The sequence below is a fragment of the Chlorocebus sabaeus genome, chromosome 7, assembly GCF_047675955.1.
Source record: "Chlorocebus sabaeus isolate Y175 chromosome 7, mChlSab1.0.hap1, whole genome shotgun sequence".
In the NCBI taxonomy this organism is placed as follows: domain Eukaryota; kingdom Metazoa; phylum Chordata; class Mammalia; order Primates; family Cercopithecidae; genus Chlorocebus; species Chlorocebus sabaeus.
In genome coordinates, this window is record NC_132910.1 from 23378847 (window position 1) to 23391814 (window position 12968).

The following is a 12968-nucleotide window of genomic DNA, read 5'->3' on the forward strand; positions in this document are numbered from 1 at the left end:
AATTTGACCATATATTCTTTTATCTTGATTTACTGAAATACTAACAGTTAGTGTACTCAGACATAGAAGATTATTTTCATATAGACTATCACTTTCTTATGGGCCTCCTCACATGGATACGCATTCTATCAGCACTTGAAACTCATTTTCACTAAATTGCATGTCCTCCCATTCATCTGTCTGCTTTTATCACCTTCTATTCCCTGTTTCATCTTCCCTAATGGTGACAAAACTCTCCTTACTGCATCTTATCCCGACGTTCAGTGTTGTATCTTTTAATTATTTCTATAGTTGGCAAAGGCATCTTCCTGAGGACTAATTTGCTTTCTTTCATTAATAAATAATTTGACAAATATAATTATGTCTTTGGCAGTCTATTATATTTTTTATAATAGCTCTCTCTTTTTTTATAATAGGCTCTCTGCCTCTTAAAAGATGTGCATTTTAAAAGCCCACCATGGCCTGGCCCTCATCTCCTGGTTATATCTCTCTGACACAAATTGTTTTCAAAACTCAAGTCAGAAATGGTCAACCTAGATTGTTGTTTTTTTCCCATTTATTACTTATTCACTGCTTTACTCCCTTATTTGACTGTCTATCTTTTGTCCAAGATCTTTTAAAAAGTCACCTCTCTCAGAAAGTCTGCATTCTTACGGCAGAAATTGTTACTCTTTTCTAAGTACTATGTACCTCTTATATGACAACCTAACTTGTAATTTCTTTGTCTTGTGCTTGCAACTGGAATATGAATTTCCTAAGGGCATGATGAATTAGGCCTTACTTATCTTTAGATCCCCTACAGTGTGGCTCACAGTAATAAGCAGTAGATATATACATGCTAGATAATTGCCACAGGCAAAAACCATCTGTCATCTTGCTTAAGAGGAATGTCTAATTCTGAACAAGTAGAATTTTGCATACAGATTCTAGTACACCTGTTACAGACAAAGGAGAGCTTTTCTATCAATTGAAACAATAAAATAACAGATGAAGAAAGCTAAAATGTCTTGAACATGCGTAGTCACTAAGATTTAGATTATATAGTCATACATGATTTGCTACCTAATAGTTTAGTGCTTTGCACAAACAAATTTCCTATTCCTGAATTTTCTTATCTGTAATATGGGAATAACAATAGCTCCTTCCTCCTGGTCTGCTGTGAGTATTAAATGATGGGGGGAAGTTTGCATAATAAAAAGCAGAGAAACTATAACTTAGCAAAGGCTAAATGATTGTTGCTGTCTCGATGATAGTGAAAAGTATTAATAGGAGTAGTAATTATAATAGTCTCAAGCCCATGCTAGGTTATATTTTACATGCGTGATAACCCTCACTAGAGCACTCAAGGTATGTATTATTCCCATTTTACAGATGAGAGTACCTAGTCTAAGAGAAGCTGGTTTTACCCAAAGTCATGAAGCTTGAAAGTGGTACAAACAAGTTTGCAACTCAGAAACATATAATTCCAAAACGTTATTTTTCCTTCTATGTCATACCATCTGTGTGTTATTATGAACTTAGTTTGGACTACCTCTTAACCACTTCTTCAATCACCATTTTTCTGATTGTAAGACAACATTTGGGCTACTTGTAGAATTTGTGAGAAACACAGAATAGTACAAAGAAGAGATTAAAATTACACATAACCCCTCTAGCAAGAAGAAAAAAAAAACACTGAAGACACATACTTCAACTAACACTTAGTTCAGCACCCTTTATATAAAATTTGCCAATAGTGATTATTTCCTAAAGTAGATTCCTAGCAAGAAAATTACTAGGAAGAGCATTTTTGTAATACTTTTGATATGTACTCTAAATTGTTTTTAAACTATTAATATAAAATTCCAATTTTGTGGTTGATCATCTCATAGTATCCTTAACACATAAGTTTCCCTTCAACTTTGCTACTTTAATATGTGAAAATCATTTAAATTTGTTGTTTTGATTACTAGTGTAGTTGAACGTTGCTCTGTTTCTTACTAATTTATATTTCTTCCTCTTCCTATTTGGCCATTTTCCCTGTGTATTTTTTGTTTCCTTTTGTATTTTTATTCATTACTATGCATTTCTGTATTTAAGGCATAGCACCTTCAATAACAGGCAGCACAATCTTTTTAAAAAACAAGTTAGATGTCACTTGCTCATTTCAAAGCCATCAATAGTTTCCTTTCAAATTAGGAAAGAAACAAACTCCTAGGCTTACATACATTTACTTTTTCTGCCCTTGCCTACCTCTTAACCTCATCTTGAACCCAGCACTCATCATTCACACAGACTGTCTGTCTCTTCCTCTGACATCGGCCAAGCCCTTTGCTGTCTCTGTGTTCTGCACCTGTGTTCTTCCTGCCAGGCTCCCCCATAGCCTTCAGTGTTCAACTGAAACCCCACCTGTGCCTTGCCTATTTCCTCCACAGCACTTCCAACTATCTGCAATAATCTTCAACATTTATTGAATTACTTGTTTAATATCTATCCCCTTCCAAGAAGCAAAATTCATAAAGGCAAGGATTTTTGTCTTGTTTATCATTGTATCATTCAGTGTCTAAGAGAGCGCGTGGCTCATAATGGACACATGATAAATATTTGAGCAAATTAACTGGTTGCAAATATTTACCAGTTTTCAATTTTCATTAAGTTTATTCATGAATATGAGTTATACTTTATTTTTAAATATTGAAATAATTCAGAACATAATAGAAACATTAAATAATATACAAAAGCAGATGAAATAAAATAAAATAATTCTTTATTCTGCTGTAACTTTCTGATAATCATTCTTGCTGTCATTTGGGGGCAATGGTACATGCTTTCTTTCACTATGATTCTGGGGCATATGCTTTATTATCTTTTTATGTACTTAGTGTATCAAGGACATGTTTTACGTTGTTTAATAGTCATCAGAATATTTTGTTTGTTTTCATTCCACTTCCATTATTTATTAAGCTTCTTCCCTGTACCTGGAAATGTAAATTATTTCTTACATTTTATAAAATGATATAGTTATTTGCACCTTGTAAAATACTGGGCATAGTTATAATCATCTTAGAACAGATTTCCAAGAAATTCAATTCCTTGGCCAAAAATGCAAGTACATTTCTTAGTGTTTTAATACAGACTGTCAAATATCTCTTTAAAAGATTTTTAACATTCACTTAGTGCTGTAAAACTTTGTTCACTCACTTACTCTCAAACACTACACAATCCATAAAACCAGTTGTTTTGCCAAATTGATAAGAAAGAACTTGTATCCTTATGGGTATTGCTACACAACTGAACATTAAAAAATAATCTACATTTAACTTGATTCATTTGTATTCATTTGTCTTCACTTGTATTCATTTGCATTTCCTTCTTAGTCAATTCCCTCTTCATGGTTTTTGCCCACATCTCCATTTATTTTTCTTAGCAACATGTAAACACATTCCCTGATTCAAGATATTAATCTTTGACCAGCAGACAGATAGCCACATTTTCCCTTATTCAACATGTGCCTGTGTACACATGTATGCATATAGATATGAGGGTAAAGACCTCAGCCTTGAAAGAGTTTTTTTTTTTTTTTTTAAGTAGTTTAAAGAAGATAGATAATTATATCTCTCTCATAAAGTTATACCTGATGGGAGTGGTCTAGTTTAGCACAGACTTTATTTAGAAACCCAGATTCCTTCCTTCTGATTGCTAGAGAGCAGGAATCAACAAACCACCCTCAAATCTGGCCTTCCACCACATTTTGGCAAGTACAGTCTTATTAGAACACAGCTCTGCCTATTTTATTCATAGATTGTCTATAGCCGCTTTTGTGCTACAATAGAGGATCTGAGTAATTGACACAGAGACTATCTAGTTAACAAAACCTAAAATATTTATTATCTGAATAATTATGAAAAATTCATTAATTCCTCCACAGAGTTTTGTTCTTGTCTCCATGGTCACAACTGACCAACAGGCACATCCCTGTATAAGAACATGAAGAGGGAAAGGAAGAGTTCTAGAGCAGGTAGTGGGTCTTTAAATTGTAGAAAACCTGGAAAGTATACTAAAGTCATTGCTGCTTATATACAGTTAGCCAAATGTATGCCAATCTTCAAAGACAGCTGGTAAATATAGTCCTCAGGTAAGCAGCCATGTGCCCAGGCTAAATTCTACTACTATAGATAAAAGAGAGAAAAGTTTGTTTACACATTTACATTATCAAAATATTATTTTTTATTTTTGAAATTTTTAATTTTGATTTTAGAAATTACTTTCAAGTCTTTACACAGGACATTTGCTTTCTGTGGTAGGTAAAATAATAGTTGCCTCCCTTTCAAGATATCTATGTCGAAATCCCTGGCATTTATAAGTATGTTACTGTATTTGACAAAAGAAACTTTGCAGATGTGATTAAGCTAAGAATCTAGAAATGAAAAAATAATTCTGGATTATCCAGGTAGAGCCAACGTAATCACAAAGTACATCTAAGCACAAGAAAGATACAGAAGGGAGAGGCAAAAGAAACTCTGGCTATAACAGAGATCAGAGTGACACAATTTGAGAAAAATTGGAACCTGTCTTTGAATGTGGGGGAAAGGGACCTGAATCAAGGAATGTGAATGGCCTCTAGTATGGAAAAGGCAAGGAAATGGGTTTTCCTCTAGAGCTTCCAGAAAGAAACACAACCCTGATGATGACTTAATTTTAGCCTAGTAAGGCCTATGTTAGACTTATAACCTATAGGACTTTAAGAGTATATATTTGTGTTGTTTTGACACACTAAGTTTGTGGTAATTTGTTGTAGCCATAACAGAAAAATGAATGCAGACCCTGGTGCCTAGAAGTGAGAAGCCACAGTCACAAAAAAGTAAGTGTAAGTGGCATGAAATATGGCAATGAAGAGGGGTTGGAAGAATTCTGAGGATCTTGAAGAATAAGCCTAGATCTCCTTGAACAGGTTGTTGGTAAAAATATGGATATTAGCAATTCTGTTAGTGAAAACTGAGAAGGAAATAAGAGCCAGGAGACAGAAAGATATTTATCACTTTAGAGAATACCTGCATTGTTATAAAAAGACTCTTAGTAGAAATATGGATGTTTAAGGCACTGCTTATACAGCCTTAGAAGGAAACAAGGGGCATGTTAGGGAAACTTGAGGAAAGGAGAGTCTTGTTGTATAGTGCCAGATGTTTAATGGAATTAGGTCTTGTCATTATGTGGAAATCAGAACTTGGATATTTAGCTGAGAAAATTTTGGGGCAAAATGTTGTAGCATGGCTTGGTTGCTTCTTGTTGATTACAGTAAAATTCAAGAGGGAATAAATTAAGGGAAGAATGGTCTTTAATAAAAGAAAACATGTTTTGACAATTTGAGAACTTATCAGACTATTCCGATTGCAAAAAATGAAATTAAGAGAGTCACTGTCAGAAAAGTATGCTATATGAAAAAAACCCAGGGTATGTTTGGATAATCTTTGGCTTAATTTCAGAAAAACAAAAGATCAGAGTATTTGGAGGGTAAGCATGTGACTCATAGATGCCCTCAGCCATCTCAGCAGAAGCCAAAAATGGAAATGGGATTGTCTTTGAAAAATCTATTGAGGATCCTCTTGTCTAATAGAATTTAATCTGTGGCCCACATAGGAGACCCACCCAGTTTTTGAGAATGTTATATCAGCAGAAACACTGCCAGATTAGACTAAAAATGACTGAGAGGGACTGACATGAAAGAAGGCTCTCAAACTCCCAAAATTCTATAGGCAAAAAACAAGCTGATAAAGCTCTTCAACTGTAAAAGGTGATGCCTTTCATGAATAAGGGAAGATGACAATAAGGACAGAGTTGAAAGCTCAAAAGAAAGAGCCATGAGCCCACATAAAACAACTAAGAACTTAGAGGGCGGAGCCAAGAGCTCAGAAGGAGTCAAAACCGCCAGCTACAGAAGATTATTCCTCAGGCTTAGAGCCTAATGGAATTTGCATGACTGAATTTTAAAAAATACTTGGGATTGGTGACTCCTATTTTTCCTTCCATTTTCTCCCCTTTTGAGCAGGAATGCCTGTAAATGTTATCCTATGCCGGTCCTACCATTGTATTTTAGAAGCAGGTAACCTGCTTGTTTGGTTTATAGGCCCACAGATGGAGAGGAATTGTGCCACTAAGTTTGTAATTTTTTTTTAAATGGGAAAAATATAAAAAGCATTCATCTACTTTTTTAAAAAATCAATTATTTGATTTGTTTGAAGTGCATATTTTTGTAAGGAAAAATATTTTCTAGACTTTTCAATAAGCTTTTTCATTCAATGATATCACTCCCTGGCTTGTGTTACCACTAGTTAAGGAATTCTAGTTTGAATCTGCCTTCGCCTTCTCTCTTAGGTAATATTTACCAAACATCCCTACAGCAGCTCCACCTGGTGGTCGCTTGTACTGCTCCCATGCTTAGGTATTGTGCTGTAGTGCATTTCCTTTCTCTGGATGGTGAATGCTGGCGGTTAGTGGCGCATGGATTATGCCATATACACATTAAACACACGTTCAATTCAGCAAACCAGACATTAAAAATACATACCTTAAAAAATCCAAAAATTCAGCTTGAATGAATTTACGTAGAAAGTTACAATATAAAGACTATAAGAAGCTGCATGAATTTCAGAATAAGAATGTTTTATGTTTTATAGTTGTTGATTATAATATAGGAAGAGGATAACTATAATCTTTCCAGTGGCTAATGCCTCACGTGGCCCACAGGTATAGTAGTGTGGCAGTTAAAACCAAAGATACCAGAGCAGGACAGAGAGATTCCAATGAAGGATTCATTGCTTGTTATCAGTTGCATGATTATGGGCAAGGTACTTAAACCTTCTGTGCATCAGTGTCCTCCTTTGTAAAATGAGGTGATAATAGTACCTGTTTGCAAAATTGTTCTTAAATGAGTTATACAAAGCATTTGAAACTGCTTGTCTTCATATAATTATGTCTGCAATTGCACATACCACATATTCAGGTAGGAAAAAACAAATTTTAAAATATTGAATAAAAATTTAAAAGCAAGAAAATTTCTTTACCTGATAAATTAGCCCTGAGTAGTGACTTTGTGTAAGCTTTCACCTGTCACAGTGTGATTGTTATAGAAGATGACATATGTGTGGCATATAAATACTAATTAAGGTTAAAATGGAAAAAATTAATAATGGTGAAAATCTCAATCCTGCAGGAATGAGAGTGGACTAATAATGGACTATGTATCATTGCTTAATGTATATCAAGTGCTTTTTTTTTTCATTTATTGCTTTCTTCTTTTATATGGTGGTCTTTTGCAGAAAAATAATCTGCTTTTTAAATCTTTGTATCTTTAGCACTCAGCATATTGCCTTAAAGATGTAAGTGAATAATCATTGATTTTTAGTAAATTGAATGTCAGAACAATGTTGTAACTTATGAACTTGTTACTCTAATATCTGCATTGCCTCTTGGATAAAACATTATGATCTGTGACTGTGGATTGGAATAAAATGAATAAAACATTTGTCCAATCAGAATTCTTGATTTTCTATTAAATATTTCTTGTAAGCAAATATATTTTTCTTACTGAAGAACTCACAATGATACTTTTCTTATTACCAAAGCATAATGATAGTAAATTTCAGATAAAGAACTTTGCCAGGAACTATATTACCAGCAGTTTTTCCTATTGGTTTCTTAATATTGATTTCAATTTTCTAAAAGCATATCTCTAAAAATTTGGAATCTCTATTTGAAAAACTATTTTTAAGTATCACAACAGAATAGTACTTATTTTAAAATTATAGTCATTAGACATTTATTCCATATAAAAAATTTCAGACAAAGCCAAATAGTTTTATTATTTAAGTTTGCTGGATTAAGGAAATCAAGCCAAAAATCCTTAGTGGTACCACTCTTAACAAGAGCTATGAACTTTGATGTTCCTTAAATCTTCACAACATCACCACATATTAGCCATTAGTATACCCATTTTGATGAAGAACTGACCTTATACATGTTAAGAAGATTGTCCAAAGTCACAAAACAAGTGAGCAGCAGAGCCAAACTATAACCATGTCAACATTTAGTGAGTTTTTATAATGAGCCAGGCACTGTGCTATGGTCTTTACAGGCATTGCATCATAATCCTTACATGCTATGAGGTAGGTATTATCACTAAGTACCTTTTCAGGTAGACACAGAAGATGAAACATAGAAATATTAAAATAGGACAGTAATTTAAAATGTTTGTTAAGTGTTGAGATGGTGTTCTTTGCATACCGGCTCAGTTTCTAACCTATAAAATAGATGTAATAGGATCATTTTGAAATTTAATGAAATACTATATGTAAATAGATTATAACTGTACCCTATTTACCAATAAGAAACATGGTTCATACCTGTCTAGTATCTATTGCTGATTTTTAAGAGGCTCAGTACTATGTAGATAAAAGTCAGTGCTATTTAGATTAGGGATCCCCCACCCCTGGGCCATGGAGGTCTGTGGCCTGTTAGGAACTGGGCTATACAGCAGGAGGTGAGTGACGGGCTAGTAAGTGAAGCTTCATCTGTATTTACAGCCACTCCCCATTGCTCACATCACCACCTGAGCCCCACCTCCTCTCAAATCACATGCAATAGTAGATTCTCATAGGAGCGTGAACCCTATTTTGAATGGAGCATATAAGTGATCTAGGTTGCATACTCATTATGAGAATCTAATGCCTGATGATCTGCCACTGTCTTCCATCACCCCAGATGGAACTGTCTACTTGCAGGAAAACAAGCTCAAGGCTCCCACTGATTCTATAATTATTTCATTAATATTTACAATGTAAAAATAATAGAAATATGGTGCACAATAAATGTAATGCACTTGAATCATCCTAAAATCATCCCCAACCCCTGGTCAATGGAAAAATTATCTTCCATGAAACTGGTCCCTGGTGCCAAAAAGGCTGGGTACTGCTGATTTAGATGACTGTTTTAAATTGACCACTTAAACCATAGCAAACAAACAACCACAAAAACTCAGTCTCTTATTGAGCCTTATGTACCAAAATTTCATATAATTTTTGTTTGACTTCAAACTATCACATATGTGTTGTTTATCCTCATTTTATTGGTGTTAAAAGTGGAACTCAAGAGATACCAAGTGACTTATCTAAGGTCGTATATCCAAACTCTGATGAAGCTCTTCATTGGTCACATGTCTATACAGTCCCAAAGTCCACGTTCATTCAGTCATACTTCTAAATGGAGGTTCTATTTTTAACATTTTTATTTTGTTTTAAATTTAGGGACACATGTGCTGGTTTGTTATATGGGTATATTGTATGATGCCGAGGTTTGGGCTTCTATTATTGGAAGTCACCTAAGTAGTGAACATAGTACCTGATATGTAATTTTTCAACCCTCACCCCCTCCCTCCCTCCCTTCTTTGAGAATCTCCAGTGTTTGTTGCTGCCATCTTTATATACGTGAGTACCCAAAGTTTTGTTCCCATTTATAAGCAAGAATATGTGGTATTTGGTTTTCTGGTTTCTGTGTTAATTTGCTTAGGATAATGGCCTCCTGCTGCATCTGCATTGCTGCAAAAGACATGATTTATTTCTCTTTTATGGCTGCATAGTATTCTGTGTTGCATTTGTGCACCATTTTCTTTATCCAGTCTACCATTAGTGGGAGCCTGGGATGATTCCATGTCTTTGCCGTTGTAAACAGTCCTGCAATAAACATATGAGTGCAGGTGTCTTTTTATAGAAAGATTTATTTCTGTTTGAGTATATACCCAGTAATGGGATGGTTAGGTCCAATGGTAGATCTGTTTTTAATTCTTTGAACACTTTCAAAACTGTCTTCCACACAGTTAAACTAATTTGCATTCCCAACAACAGTGTATGCGTGTTCCCTTTTCTCTGCAATCTCAACAACATCTCTTATGCTCTGACTTTTTAATAATAGTCCTTCTATTCGAACTGGTGTGAGATGGTATTTCATCATCTTTTTGATTTGCATCTCTCTGATGATTCATAATGGTTAGCATTTTTTCATATGTTTGTTTGCTACTTGTGTGTCTTCTTTTGAGAAGCATCTTTTCACTGTTCATGACTTTGCCTACTTTTTAATGGGGTTGTTTTCATTCTTGTTGATATGTTTACATTTCTTGTAGTTTCTGGATATTAGTGCTTTGTTAGACGCACACTTTTCTGCCATTCTGTAGGTTGTCTGTTTACTCTGTTGATACTTTCTTTTGATATGCAGACACTCATCAGTTTAACTAGGTCCTAACTGATAATTTTTCTTTTTGTTGCATTTGCTCTGGAGGACTTAGACATAAAATTTTTGCCTAGGACAAGGTCCATAAGAGTATTTTCTAGCTTTTTCTCTAGGATTTTTATGATTTGAGTTATTACATTTAAGTCTTTAATCTACCATGAGTTAATTTTTGTGAATGGTGCAAGGTAAGGGTACTGTTTTATTCTTCTGCATATGGTTAGCCAGTTTTCCCAGCACCATATATTGAATAGAGCATCCTTTCTTCATTGTTTATCTTTGTTAGCTTTGTCAAGGATCAGTTGGTTTTAGGTGTGCAGCTTTATTTCAGGGGTCTTGTATTAGGGTTCTCTAGAGGGACAGTACTAATAGGATATATATACATATATATATATGTATATATATGAAAGCAAGTTTGTTAAGGAGTATTGACTCACACCATCACAAGAGGAAGTCCCATGATAGTCTCTCTGCAAGCTGAGGAGCAAGAGACAGTCCGAGTCCTAAAACTTCAAACTTAGGGATGCCGATATTGCAGCCTTCAGTCTGTGGCCAAAGGCCTGAGAGCCTCTGGCAAACCAGAGGTGTAAGTCCAAGAGTCCAAAAGTTGAAGAACTTGGAGTCCAATATTGGAGGGAAGGAAGCATCCAGCACTGGAGAAGGATGAAGCCCAGAAGACTCAGCCAATCTAACCTTCCAGTTTATCTTACCTGCTTTATTCTAGCTGTGCTTGCAGCTGATTAGATGGTGCCCACAGAGATTGAGGGTGAGTCTGTCTCTCCCAGTTCACTGACACAAATGTTAATCTCCTTTGACGACACCCTCACAGACACACCCAGGAACAATACTTTCCATTCTTCAATTCAATCAACTGACACTCAATATTAACAATCACAGGTCTCTATTCTGTTCCATTGGTCTATGTGTCTATTTTTGTACCAGTACTGTTTTGGCTACTGTATCCTTGTAGTATAGCTTGAAGTAGGGGAATGTGATACCTCAGGCTTTAATTTTTACTTAAAATTTATTTGGTTATTTGGGTTCTTTTATGGTTCTATGTGAATTTAAAAATAGTTTTTCCTAATTTAGTGAAAAACTACAATGGTAATTTGATAGGAATAGCATTACATCTATAGATTGCTTTGGGCAGTATGTCCATTTTAACCATATTGAATCTTCTAATCTATCATTATGGAACATTTTTACATTTGTTTGTGTTATCTGTGATTTCTTTCAGCAGTGTTTTGTAGTTCTCCTCGTAGAGATCTTTCACCTCCTTGGTCAGGTATAGTCCTAGATATTGTGTGTCTCTGTGTGTGTGTGTGTGTGTGTGTGTGTATCTGTTGTATATGGGGCTGTGTTCTTTTTTTTTTTTTTGAGACGGAGTCTCGCTCTGTCGCCCAGGCTGGAGTTCAGTGGCCGGATCTTAGCTCACTGCAAGCTCCGCCTCCCGGGTTTACGCCATTCTCCTGCCTCAGCCTCCCGAGTAGCTGGGACTACAGACGCCTGACACCTCACCCGGCTAGTTTTTGGTATTTTTTAGTAGAGACGGGGTTTCGCCGTGTTAGCCAGGATGGTCTCGATCTCCTGACCTCGTGATCCGCCCGTCTCGGCCTCCCAAAGTGCTGAGATTACAGGCTTGAGCCACCGCGCCCGGCCTGGGGCTGTGTTCTTGATTTGACTCCAAGCTTGAGCATTATTGGTGGATAGAAATGTTTACTAATTTTTGTATATTTATTTTGTATCCCCAAACTTTGCTGAAGTTGTTTATTAGGTCTAAAAGTCTTTCAGTGTAATCCTTAGGGTTTTCTAAGTATAGGATCATATCATCAGGGAAAAGAGATAATTTGACTTCTTCTTTTCCTATTCATATGCCTTTTATTTATTTCTTTTGTCTGATTGCAATGTCTGAGACTTCCAGTATTACGTTGAGTAGGAGTGGTGAGAGTGGACACCCTTGTCTTGTTCCACTCTTTACGGAAAATGCTACCAGCTTTTGCCCATTCAGTATGATGTTGCCTGTGGGTTTGTCATAGCTGGCTCTTATTATTTTGTTTCCTATTCCTTCAATGCCTAGTTGGTTGAGGGTTTTTGTCATGAAGGGATGTTAGATTTTATCAAATGCTTTTTCTGTGTCTATGGAGGTGATCATATAGTTTTTGTTTTTAACTATTCTTATGTGGTGAATTATATTTATTAATTTGCATATGTTGAACCATCCTTGCAGCCCAGAAATAAAGTCCACTTGATTGTGATGAATTAACTTTTGAAGTGCTGCTGGATCTGGTTTGCTAAAATCCTGTTGAGGATTTTTGTGTATTATGTTCATCAGGGATATTGGCCTGCAGTTTTCTTTGTTGTTGTTGTTGTTGTTTGTGTCTTTGCAAGAGTTTGGAGTCAGGATGTTACTGGTTTCATAGAATGAGTTAGGGAGTTGTCCTTCCTGCTCTACTTTTTGAAATATTTTCAGTAGGATTGGTGCCAGTTCTTTTTTGTATGTCCAGTAGAATTTGGCTGTGAATCCATCTGGTCTGGGGCTATTTTTGATTAGTAGAATTTTTATTAGTAATTCAATTTCTTTACTCACTATTTATCTGTTTAGGATTTCTATTTCTTCCTGGTTCAATCTTGGGGCGTTGTGTGTTTCCAGAAATTTATCAATTTCCTCTAAATGTTCTAGTTTATGTGCATAGAGATGTTCATATTAGTCTCTG